We start from the raw sequence: 13349 nt of genomic DNA, 5'->3' as shown, positions 1-13349 counted from the left end.
TTGTAATCACTTTCCTACAACATCCAGCAAGGTTCCTAGATTTCCTTTCTACAGTTACACAGAGTACGTCTATAACTGCTGTACAGATAATTTAAAAAGGTCAATGAGCAACCTTCCTCTACCTCCCATCATCATAACCCAGCCCCCCCCATTTCTGCCGGTTTCCTTTCTGCCTAACACTTTTAACAGTTCCATGTTAGGCACAGTTTCTGATCTCACCAGCCTGCTTACTGTGTTCCAGCCAGGCTCCTGTTTAATAGTTTTCCTCTAAAAATGTGATACTGAGAACTGAAGGCAGGTCTTCAGACTTCTAAAGCACAGCTATAGTCATGCCATTCCTCTGCTTAAGAACCTCCAGAGTCTCTAACCAGAAGAGCAGATGCCCCCGGCTTGGCGTTCAGTGTCCTCCTGGATCTGGTCCCAGTCTTTCCAGCCTCATATCCTATTGTACCTTTAACACATTCTACACCGTGCTTTCAAACTATGGGTTGCTATGCATTAGTGAGTCATGAAATCGATTTAGCAAGCAGCATTATAAAAAAATAGAATAAGATATAAAATGCCAAGTTACATTGCATATACTACAGGCGATTACTGACTAGGATTTACACACAAACACTTACACATGCTGTGTGTGTATGTGTATAGGTATATGTGTATACATATGTGTGTGTATATAAATATTATAAAATATATAAAAAATTATAATATATATAAAACTATGTATATATAGCTAACCCGAAAAATAAAAGTTATTTTACCAGCATAAAAATGGTAAAAAAAAAAAAATAACCAAGAATTGTAATTCCAGACAAGGAAGCTATGGTAAAACTATAGGCACGTCCAACAAACCCAAGGAACTTATTTGATGGAGAAGAAGGAGGAAGTTGGGAGGATTATTCTGAAGGAAAGTCCATTGGTGAAAAGCAGGAGTTCAGGTTTTTCATTGGCTCAGTTGCAGGGGTAGTCGATTTCTTATAGGAAATGCAATGTACATCTTTCCCTTTTGGGTCCTATAACTGATGACTCTCTTCTGTTGAATAGCCTTTTTTTTTTTGGGTCTGTATGTAATTGACAATTTTTCCTGTAATTGACATTGAGTAGTAGTTGGCTCCCCCTTCCAACCTCCCCTTTTAGCCTCCTGAGTCAAATTTAGTGAAGTTCCCCCCCTTTTTTTTTAGAGAGAGAGAGAGAGAGCAACCAAGAATGGGGTGGGAGGGTGGAAGAGGGAGAGAGAGAATCTTAAGCAGGCTCTCAAGTACGTGGGGCTCAAGTGGGGCTCCATCTCATTACCCTGAGATCACGACCTGAGCAGAAATCAGGAGTCAGACGCTTAACCAACTGAACCACCCGGGCACCCCTAGTGAAGTTTCCCTATATTACTATCTACATATATAGTGAGTGTATGCATGTGTGTGCATGTGTGTGTGTGTGTGTGTATAGTCATGGCTGAAATATATTTCTTACTATAATGATCAAAAAAGTTTGAAAGCCACTGCTCATGCCACAGCCACATCAAACAGCAGCTACTCCCCAATCTCGATTTGTACTGTCTTTGATCCCATTGTTCCCTCAGCTTGGCATTCTCCCTGTGCTCTGTCTACTGAAATTCTTCGGGGGCCCTAATAAGATACCACCTCCTCCCTGAAGTGTTCTGCCATTTTTCCTCATCTGTGATCCGAAAGTGATGGTCTCATACCTTTCTTACACCACTCAGAACAGCCGGCCTTGCACTGTAGCTCTGTCTATATACCGAGTTTTTAGACGAAGAGCGCCTGGGGGCCGGGCTGTGTTCCACCCACTTCTGTGTCCTTCCAAGGCCCAGAAGTAGAGGGAGCCTAGCTGACGTGCAATAAGTATCTGCCCAACTAAGTATTTTCTACATCGCCTTCCAGGAGCATCTTCTGTTCTTCCTGATCCATTTTCCTGACTGAGGCCCCAGCAGGCAGAAGATCTATGCCTAGTGTTATTTGCAGTGGTGATTCTAAAATCCAGTCTGACCTGAAGGCTTTCATCTTTCTTCAGGAGTGATAAGAGAAATAAACATATATTTTTATCCCTTTAAGAGATAATCTCCTTTATTTGAGAGTGTGTCTCTTCTATATTTTTGGTGTTAAGATGTATTTTTTGTGGATCAATGTTGATGATAAATTAGAAAATAATAGTTGGGTTTTAGTGTGTATTGATTGTCCTTACTTGGCAAAATAAGAAGCTGGCAATTCTATGTTTGTTTTTAAAAAGATTAAGTAAAAATTTACTGGTTGCAAATTCCAAAATCTGGGACTCTGGGCTGGCTGAAGATAGGTTCATTTTCTTAAAGGTCAGATGAATTCATTGACATAGGGCTGGAGGAGAGTTTCTCTTCCCATCTCAAAGACTGCTGTTCATTCGTCTGTGCTTCCCTCACGTTTCCATTCTCCTGTTCCGCATGTTAATCACCCACTAAATCCTCGGAGACATTGTATCTCTGGCCCTTTAAATGGGGGCGTGGTATACAGGGGCGGACCAGGGTGCGGGGAGGAAAGCGGAAGCGTGGCCATCGGTGGTATATACTGCGCGTGCGTGAGGCTACAGCAGGGGGCGGGGTTACGGGGGCTGGGGGTCCTGGGTGGAATGGCCGCAAGCGCAGGTAATGAATCTCCCGGGAGCGGGCCAGCGGGGTGGGGGACATTAGTGAGGAGCTGTCCCCTGGGCGGGAGGAGGACGCGCGCCGGGTTCCTGAGCCTCGGCCCTTTCCCGCGTGCGGCGGTGCGGCCTCCGAGGGGCTGACAGAGCACCCCGAGGCTGACTAACTGGACCGGGGCCCGAGGGCCGGGTGGGGTTGACTCTGGGGCGGAGAGGCGTGTCCTGCGTTTGGCCTGCAGTTGGGTCTGGAGGTTTCCACTTGCTCATAACGAATGTGGGGCCGAGGACAGGTGCACCCGCTTTCCCTGATTGTGAGACTAGGAGGCGGGTGATCACCCTTCTTCCCAGGACGGAACAGGTGTGCAACCCGCCTTTCGGGCCCAGCGCACAGGTGTGGGCTCGTCTGTCCCTCACAGATTGGGATGAGTGTGCTCCCCAAGTGTGAGGCCGAGGCCTAGATGAGGTGTCCACCTCTTAGGATTGGTGCACACCCTGTGAGGCTGGTTCCAGTTTGTCTCTGCCTGCAAGGTGTGCTCCAGAGTGAGAGCAGGAGGACAGATGGGTCTCTAAAGTTTGAGGCCACTCCTGTGTCCTGGTTAGTTCTTCAGGTGTGGTACCTGCGAAAAGAGGGAAACAGAGCTGCCTAAAGTGTTTGGGTGTGCTTCAAAGGGAGGGTAGGGTGGGATGAAGTAGGGTCAGTCAGGGAGGTTCCATGGCCATGGGTTATCAGGATCAGCTGGGAGCCTTCTTCAACTAGGCATGCCTCCTCCACAACCTCCTAATATCAGACTCCTATAGAATGGACCGGAAGGCTTGCATCCTCTGTATACCCACTCTCTACCACACTCTTCCCCCCCCCCCCCCCCCCGAAAAAAAGAAAACACAAGCAAAACAATCATGGATATTGACTTGTGGCACCAACTCCAGATGTCTGTGATTGGGAGGTAATTACATGTCAGGTGTGTGGCACCAACTCTGGATATCTGTGATTGGGAGGTAATTACATATCAGGTGTGTGTGTTTGAAGTCTAATACAAATGGGGATGGAGGATCTGCCTATGTTTGTGTAAGACATGGGTTTGCTCATGGTTAAATTTAAGCGGAGAGTAGATACTGAATCCTCTGGTTAAGCTGGCCTGTTCCATAGAAAGCAGAGTAAAGATAAGTGGGGGGAAAATTCTGGTTGAACTATTGGCTTTATATTTCAAAGGGACGTAGTTAAATGTGAAAAAATCCTTTCCAGATAATAGTGTGTTGATTATCCTTTATTTTTTTTTTATCCGGACCAGCATCAGTGGTTGGATGTTTTTTGTCTTCAGGATATTGAGGCATCATGGCACTTTAGCTATATCTCACTCTTTCATAAAGATGTCAGCCATTGTGATACCAAATGTCAGTTATGTGTATGAATGAAAAGGGGGACGTTTTGAACTCAGGGAAGTATATTTAATTTTCCATCTGTTTATAGTTGTCATAGAGATTAGACTGCCTCTTGAGCCACAGCCTCAGGTGTAATCTGTATATATTTGTGAGATCAAACTGTTCTAGTCATTAATGTTTGAGTTATCTTCATTCTATCAGCCCCTGTGTTAACGTCTTCCCACATTAAAGAGAAAACTCCTGCCTTCAGTAGTTACAAATTCCAGGGAAGGACAATGATTGGCCGAATGGATACAAGAATGTCATGTGCCTACTCGTCTGGCTAGGTAGATAGGGTATTTGATTGGCAGCACCACTAATATTACTTGGTTGGAGTGGAGGAGGAGCAGTTTAACAAAGGAAAGATGGTGAAGGGGTGTTTTAACTGTAATCAGATTTGTTTTTCCTCTGCTGTTCAGCAAGAAGTTTCCTTTTGCTTTAAAAAAAAAAAAATCTCGTGACTCCACATCCTTCTTGACCCCTAACCAAGTGAAGTTGAGGTGACAGTTAGTTGGAAGCTAATTAAGATGAGTTGGAAGGCCACCATCTACTCAGCCCACAAATGAATGGAATCCTGTCTTCTGTGCATTTAACTTCTAAGAATTCACTCATACCAATTTAGTGAAGAAGAAAGGAGAATATGTCAGCCGACACAAGTCCCATGTGCTTCTTAGGAGAAGTCCTCTGAGCGGGGTGCCTTGGGGGGCAGGGAGTGTGGATCTTTGAAGAGTGATTCTTATAGGAATTTACTGGAAGCTGGAAAGAAGTGATTTTTTTTTTCTCTTTCATTTATTTTACTTATACACATATAAAAACTGATGAATAATATTAGGTTTTATGTATAACAGATATTCCAAGACATAGTTCTTACTATTATTTTGTATATTGTCATGGGGAATTAGTTTTTTCTTTTTTAGAATGTGGCTGAAGGTTGTGTCTGACAACTTGTAATAATAACTTAGTGACATAGTAAGTTAGCACCATGGAACAGGCAGTCTCAGGTACTCTTTTCCTCCACTTTTTAACGTTTGTTCTGTAGGCACTTCCTAAATTTTAAATTTCTCTTCTCATGTAAATATTCACTAAGAGAAGAGAAAGAGAAACAGAGGTTTGGGCTTTTTCATAGTGGCAGCTCTGAGTATTGTGGGCCTGAATGTGCCTATTCTTGGAAAGAAACTTGGGCACCAAGTATGTATCTCATCCAGGTACATAGTAGCATTATAGCTAACATAGGGTCTGTCTCTGAGTCCATGAGTAAGGTGAAACTTGAGTACCCCTGAAAAGTCCCTGGGAACGAGTCATGGTAGAGACTGACCTGTCTCTCAGGATGTGCGACACAGCCAGCTTTTGCTCCATGTTAGAACAGCATGCTGTTTGTTATTTTGAGCACAGATGAAATGGATCATTATGTATGAGGCATTCAAGAACTGAGACTGACCAAAAGGACAGCAGATTAACAGTCTCCTATCCCATGCTCACCCTGAAGTGTGTAGTATTGAGTAGAATAGTGTGCAGAGTCCCCATTTCTGTGTGAATCGTTTTTTTTCTCTCTTTACCTTTGCTGAAGATAAGTTGAATTCCTGTAAATGGAATGGACATATGATACATTTCCACTGTTTTCATCTTGACTTTGTAGGTTGAATTAAAGTAAAAGAACACAAAACAACTAAAATTGCGGAGTTTGTGTCTTGTTCTACATGAGCTAAATGATCATTAAAAAAAATCAGTGTTAAGGATTGTAAAAAATCTCATCTGGGGCGCCTGGGTGGCGCAGTCGTTAAGTGTCTGCCTTCAGCTCAGGGCGTGATCCCAACAATCTGGGATCGAGCCCCACAACAGGCTTCTCCACTAGGAGCCTGCTTCTTCCTCTCCCACTCCCCCTGCTTATGTTCCCTCTCTCCCTGGCTGTCTCTCTCTGTCAAATAAATAAATAAAATCTTTAAAAAAAAAAATCTCATCTAGGTGCAAAGAATGGAACTTGCAAGGTGGGAGGCTTTTGGGGGGGGGGTAGAATGACTAACCCTGTCTTATTTTGAATGATCAGAACTGTTACTTGAAGCCCTCCAAGCCAGTGATGCAGTGTTGCTTGGCTGCTTATGGGGGGATGAAGGGAGGGAAGGGTGGGTTGATTAGCACTAGGAATGCAGCAGTGAACAAGGCAGATCTGGTCTTTGCTCTCCTGGAACCTGTATTCCTTTCCTTCCTGAGGGAAGGCAGTGGTGGTTCAGACACTGAAAAAAATGATTGCAATGTGACAAGTTTAGTGAAGAAGGAGAACGATGTTATAAGTGCATATTAACTTTCAGTTGAGTGGGACAAAACAGGGCTTTTTGAGGAAGCAAAGTTTTAGCTGATATGTGAGGGATGAATATGATCAGTATGACAAGCCTGATTACATAAAGGTAGAGCTTAATTATAACTTGGCTTACTATGGCATAGACTCCTGTAGGCTGTGAGTCAGATAATATCCTATGAAGCTTAACAGTTATAGGTAATAAAACTGATCCATTTAATTTGCAACACAGGTGTTAGTCCTGTCTTCCAATTCTTGTGTTAATCAGCAAATATTTATTGAACGTATACATATGCATGCAAATCAATGAGCCCAGTGTTGTGCAGTATACAAAGAAGCATGACTGCATTTATTTTTTTTTTAAGATTCTATTTATTTATTTGAGAGAATGAGAGAAAGCGCGCGTGAGAGAGCATGAGCATGGTAAGGGGCAGAGGGAGAAGGAGACTCCCCATTGAGCAGGAAGCCCAACTCTACTCAGGGCTTGATCTCCCCAGGATTCTGGGACCATGACCCAAGCCAAAGGCAGATGCCCAGCCAACTGAGCCACCCAGGCACCCCGCATGGCTGCATTTCTGTTGTATAGTTGGGGACAAAAGACATAGCCACATGTTGAGTTAACTAATGACTCAATATAAGGAAAGCACCAAGGTACTGTTCCTTTTTTTTTTTTTTTATACACAGGCTGTGCTCTTTATTTTTTTTCTTGTTTTTCTTTTTTTTTATAATAATTTTTTATTATGTCATGTTAGTCACCGTACAGTATATCCTTAGTTTTTGATGTAATGTTCTGTGATTCATTATTTGCATATACTGTTCTAAAGAAGAAATGCATTCTGGATTCAGAGGATGCTTAGGGAAGGAAGGTGCCTGGAAGGAAGGAAAGAAGGAAAGAAGGAATGGAGATAAATGGAGAGGAAAAGGAAGGGGAAGGGTAACTAGTGTGAGCAGACATGGAAAGAAAGGGGAAGCTCTTCCTGAAGGACTCTGAATACAGGTTAATAAGTTTAGCTGCAAAGGAAGGTAAGGTCAGCTCATGTGATAATCTGGAATCATAGGCTTAGAATTTGGAATTTTATTTTTTTTCTCTCAAGTTTTTATTTAAATTCTAGTTGTTTAACACAGAGTGTAATATTGGTTTCAGGAGTAGAATTCAGCGATTCATTACTTTCATACAACACCCAGTGCTCATCATAACAAATGCCCTCCTTAATACCCATCATCCATTTAGCCCAAACCTTGCCCACCTCCCTCCATCAAACCCTTGGTTTGTTCTCTGTTGTTAAGAGTCCCTTATGGTTTGCTTCCCTCTCTTTTTCCCTCCCTTTCCATATGTTCATCTGTGTTGATTCTTAAATGCCACATGAGTGAAATTATATGGTATTTGTCTTTGACTGACTTATTTCACTTAGCATAATACACTCCATCTCCATCCACGTCATTGCAAATGGCAAGATTTTGTTCCTTTAATGACTGATATTCTATATATATATATGTGTGTGTGTGTGTGTGTGTGTGTGTGTGTGTATGTACACCCCCCCCCCCACATCTTTATCCTTTCATCAGTCAATGGACATTTGGGCTCTTTCCATAATTTGGCTATTGTTGATAGTGCTGCTATAAAAACATTGGGGTGCATGTGCCCCTTTGAATCAGTATTTTTGTATCGTTTGGGTACTCAGTAGTGCAATTGCTGGTGTAAGAAAGTGGTCCAGTTTCATTCTTCTGCATGTAGCTGTCCAGTTTTCCCAACACCACTTGTTGAAGAGACTCTTTTTTCCATTGGATATTCTTTCCTGCTTTATCGAAGATTAGTTGGCCATAGAGTTGTGGGTAGAATTTGGAATTTTATACCTTAGGCATTAGGAGCTGTTCAAAATCAGTCCATTTATCAGAGAAAGAGAATAGAAAACAAATAGAGGTTAATCCTCTATTGTATTTTTCTTTACAAAACATACCACGAGAAAACAAAACAAAGAAATGGAAGAAGAGAAATACTCAGATTGGGAAAGCCGGAAACAAAGTTGGAATGTAAAATTCTTTCCATATCATGATTTCATGATACCTTTTTGGGGATACGGTAAGTTAAAAAAAACAAAACTTGATTCGACTCCCCATACTGTGAAAGGTGTCTCATATGACACTTTTAGGAGGAAAAGAATGTCAGTGAATTAAATAGGATCCTGGAATTCGAGCAAGGTTGGGAAGGTCTGCCAAGGTAAAAATAAAACAAGTACAACAAAGAATTGGTGGAAGAGTTCTGTATTAACCCAGCCTAATCTAGGTCCCATTCTGGAGTTCTATTCAGTTAGTCCTGGTTAAAATGGGGTCATTGATGTTTATTTGATACATGTATTTATTTTTAAATAGTCCTTGGATCTATTATTAATTGGTTGGGAATAGCCTTATTAATTAAGAGGGAATAGCTGTAACAACTGTCAAGATGTCAGATAATCTTAAATCAGAACTATTTAAATATTTTAGCAGTGCTTAGAAGAGGACAAAATACTGGGTAATCATGATTCTATGACGTACATATTCCTGTCGGATTAATGTGATTTCATTCTGGGAGAGACTAAGAAACCATTGCTTTTAACTATTGTGTTGTCTTCAGGTACTGTCCAGCTTGGCATCCCCTTAAGAACTATAGGAACACTGGATTGCAGGATGGGTGCGTGGAGAACTAGTTGTAGAATTTAGTCTCGAGAGGAAATTATCAGTAGTTTGTTGCCAACCTTTGTACCGGGATAGCACTTAACGTGGTATCTGAAGGCAGTGTCTGCATCATGTGTAATAGTAAGCGTCATGTATGAAGCATTTCATCATTGGTCTGTGTAGTGGAATGAAGAGCTTGCTCAGTAAATATTTGGGCAACACCAAGTGATGAGGAAGGGATTAGTATTTCAGAATGTTGGCAATGTGGCCGGGAATAAATTAACTGAAGTTTGTTAGTGTAGTCATTTCCTATTCCTGCTGTAACAGATTACCACGAATGTAGTAGCTTAAAAAAAATACAGATTTATCATTTTACAGTTCTTTAGTTCATTAGTTCACTAGACCAGCACTGGTCTTACTAGGCTAAAATCAAGCTGTGGCAGGGCTGGGGTCTTAGAGGCCCAAGGAGAGAATCCATTTCCTTGCCTTTGCAGCTTTCAGAGACTGCCTAAATTCCTTGGCTCCTGGCATCCTTCCTCCTTCAAAGCCTGCAATGTAGCATCTCTCTGACCCTGCTGCTGCTTTTTTCTTTTTAAGATTTTATTTATTAGAGCACATGCAGGGGAAATGGCAGGCAGAGGAAGAAGCAGGCAGGGGGAGAAGCAGGCTCCCTGCTGAAGAAATGTCTTTTTCACAGCCTCTGACAAGCGTCTCCCCAGAGCATAATGAATGGAGAAAATGTTTCATCACAATAAAATTTAAAAATACACTAAACCAGTTGCTAAATATGATTTTTGTAATTACTGGAATAGTCTTTTTTTATATTATTAAAGTTGGAAATTTTAAATGAGATTTTCTATCCCCTTGAGCAGCCCAAAATGCAGGGTTTTAAAAAATAATTGAATTCCTCTACATTTTGATTAAACCCTTCACCAAGATTACCATATATGAATGGTGAAATGGAATTACTCTTAAAACTATAGTTGACGTCAAAATTTCTATCGATGACCCAATTTTAAATACAATTTATTTATTTAAAAACTCAGATGGTGGGGCGCCTGGGTGGCACAGTCGTTAAGCGTCTGCCTTCGGCTTAGGGTGTGATCCCAGCATTCTGGGATCGAGCCCCACATCAGGCTCCTCCGCTAGGAGCCTGCTTCTTCCTCTCCCACTCCCTCTGCTTGTGTTCCCTCTCTCGCTGGCTTTCTCTCTCTGTCTCTCTCCCAGGGCCCTGGGATCATGACTAGAGCCAAAGGCAGATGCTTAACTGACTGAGCCACCCAGGCATCCCTCTGACCCTGCTTTGGTTGTCATATTTCTTCTCTGACACTCTCTTCTGCCTCCCTCTTCCACTTTTTAAGACCCTTGTGATTATAATGAGCCAACATAATTTCTGGAACTCCAGATCCTAATTTAATCACATGTAAGGTAACACAGTCACAGGTCCTTGGGCAATACTATCTTGCCTACCACAGGGAGATTCAGGCACAGCTTAATTTCTAAAAAATGTGGAGACACTGCTCTAGTGAGCTCTCCTTTAAAAAAAAAATCTGAGCATGGTGATCTTTTGATTCTTAGGTCTATTTGGGTTGAATAAATTTGCTGACTAACATAAAGGTGTAATTGTTGGTAAGTGATAGAAGAGGAAGTTGATGTGAAAGCACAATTTTAGAATGACTTAGTAGTATATCACACTTATTATCATAATTAGATGTCTTTCTGAAGCCTCTCTGATACTTTGCTGGGGGCTGGACTAGTCTTAGATAAAACCCCTACCATTTAACTCATGAAGAAACTTCTAATCTGAGAGCAGAAGTAAGTATATCCTTCCGATAAGGATGATATGCTTAGCACTAGCTAGACCTTTACAAAAGTATTCGATCTTGTTTCAGGATCTTTAACTTTGGAAGAATTTGGAAGTCTTGAGGAAATTTTAAATAGCGAATATTCCTTGAAAACCAATTCTGTGTCCAGGCATTATTCTAAACGCTTTACAGTCATTATGTCGTTTGTTCCTCACAGTTGCTCTGCATTATAGGTAGTTGCATTCTGAGTGTCAGGACTCTCCGTTGTAAGTGATTAAAAAAAAAAAAAAAAAAAAAAAGGCGTCGGGAGAGGATGCTGGGTAATGTAGCCAAATTGCCAGAATGCTGTGGCCAGAGCGAACATCATAGAAGACTGGAACAGGGGGTCCTGAGTGGTTATCGGGACACTCTTACCTCTTCTCTGGTTCTGTTTGTAGGTTGTTTTTATTCTTGCCAGAGAGTCTGTTCCTAGAATGTAAATTCTGTTAGTAGAGGTGGGTCTCCAGTGACATGCACAGTATGTGTTTAGTTGATATATATTGTATAAATGATCTCCTTTTCTGCAGAACAGGGTCAGGTAGAAGGTGGGGGTGCTGCTCACCCTTACTATTCATTGTTTAGAGAACAGTGGAAGCAGCTTTCCCTCACCAGTTCCGTTTTAATGAATCCCAGTGAAGAGCTCTGGCCACATTATGTGCTCTCTGTTACTAGGGGAGTTTTGATAGGCAGCCTCCACAAGAACCACATGGTTTGAAGGAGCCCTTCCCCCAACGAGAGGTGCTGCTCTGGGCAAACAACACAAATGGCCACAATATTTCGTCTTAAAAGATGTAGAAGTAGAGGGGCTCAGAAAGGGTAGACACATTGACCGAGGTCACAGATAGGAACTGGTAAAGCCCAGATTCAAACCTGATTTCAAGGGACTCTTCGGCTTATGTTCTTTGCACTTTGCTGGCATGTCACAATAACAGGAGCTCAGTGAAGTGAAGGTTGGAAATGGACTAGGGTAGCGTGGCAAGATGGTGCTCTTTCTTCAGGGGATGCTTGATCACTTAAAACTTCTCGAACATGCTTTTGGTGCTCACTGATGCTGAGTTGCCCTGAGAACCTCTTAACTAACACCAGATAGGAGGTATAAAAAATTGTTTTACCTCTTGAGTTATTTTGCAGAGACCATGTGAAGAATGAAATGTTTTCAGTTATTAAATCATTTAAATAAAAGTGGTTTTTTTAGGGGTGTGGCTATTGTCTTTTTCCATTACTATTTTTTTTAAATGTGTAAGAATAAAACTTAATAACTGTCCTCAGGAATCACTGAATGTGAATTAGATTATGCATATTTGCAAACATTCCTTGACTAACTGTAATCATTTTTGCTAAGGGGTACAATTAAGAGAACTCTGTTAAGAAGGAATTTGTCATGAGTCCATTCTGTCTTCTTTGAAGAAAGGCATATAACCGTTAATAGTGCTTCTGCCCTTGGCTCACTGCAAAAGAAGTACCTTTAGTACCTGAGATTGGAAAGCTACTTTCAAATGTTGCCAGATACAGAGTGCCCTCAGTTATGTCTTCTAGGAATGTATTCGGTATCATGTGTTTGTAAGACCGAGCCTTAGAGTGTATCTTCTGTAACATGTGAAAGAAATTAGTCTGTATTTGGTAATATACCAAATGTACTAGCTAGAAAAATTGGCTTCAGCTCTTTAAAAATCTGTCTTCGTAGTCTACATGTCTTACATACAGTATATATTCATTTCTTTTAATCTGATAAAAATGAAACTTCAAAGTGAAATTCATAAATACTAAAAAAAAAGAGCTAATTAAAGAACTAATTGGATAAAATTGTCAGTAAATTTTGGGCATTAAAAAAAAAACAATACCAGCAACAAATTTTCAACTCCTTTTAAAAAAAGTAGTTCTTTCAGTGGCTTGTCAGCCTTTCTTTTGCCTTCACTTCATTAAGGAGTAGGATTGAGAGAAGTTCATATGGTGGGGAGGGCGGTGGGCAGTGGGCAGTGTGTAGTTTGAAAAAGCTTCCCACAGAGAGTTACTGCATGTTGCTGGGTACTGTGGAAAACGCCTAGTCTAGAAAACAAAATGACCTTTGTTTTTACTATCGTTATTACTATGGTGTTATTTCTCTTTTCATATTTTTATTTCTTTATTTCTAAACAGGCAGAGCTAAGTGATGGACTTTTAAAAATTTGGCCACTTGTAGCCTAATTATAGCACAAACTAAAAACACTTAAAAACAAATTTAATCATTAAACTTATAATTATTTTTTCCTGAATATGTTTTTAGTTGTCTAGAGATTTTGCAGACAGTTGTTTTCTAGACAATTTTGTTGGTAAACAAGACTGTTTCTTTTTAATACAGCATTGTATCCTTTAGAGCTATGAAATATAAAAAACATTTGCATACATTTCTTTTTCTTTAGTATTTCAGTTTTCTCTGAGAATGTACATGTTTTTCTATGACTAGCTTTCTTCCTAGAAATCCCTAGTTGGCTGTGGTCTTATTTTATTCTGACATCATTGTTTTCTCCCATAAT

At 41.0% G+C, this 13349-nt stretch overlaps 1 protein-coding gene across 1 annotated transcript in view; it reads left to right on the top strand.

Annotated features, from left to right (window-relative positions):
• Positions 1-2549: 2549 nt before the first annotated feature.
• VPS8 (VPS8 subunit of CORVET complex) overlaps positions 2550-13349 on the top strand; it is a 246405-nt gene continuing 235605 nt past the window's right edge. The window contains exon 1 of the mRNA XM_008705231.2: positions 2550-2629. The gene's annotated coding sequence lies outside the window, so the exon portion shown is untranslated. The remainder of the gene's footprint in view (positions 2630-13349) is intronic.

This window comes from Ursus maritimus, unplaced genomic scaffold (assembly GCF_017311325.1).
Source record: "Ursus maritimus isolate PB19 unplaced genomic scaffold, ASM1731132v1 scaffold_4, whole genome shotgun sequence".
NCBI lineage: Eukaryota > Metazoa > Chordata > Mammalia > Carnivora > Ursidae > Ursus > Ursus maritimus.
This window is presented reverse-complemented; position numbering and strand designations above follow the sequence as displayed.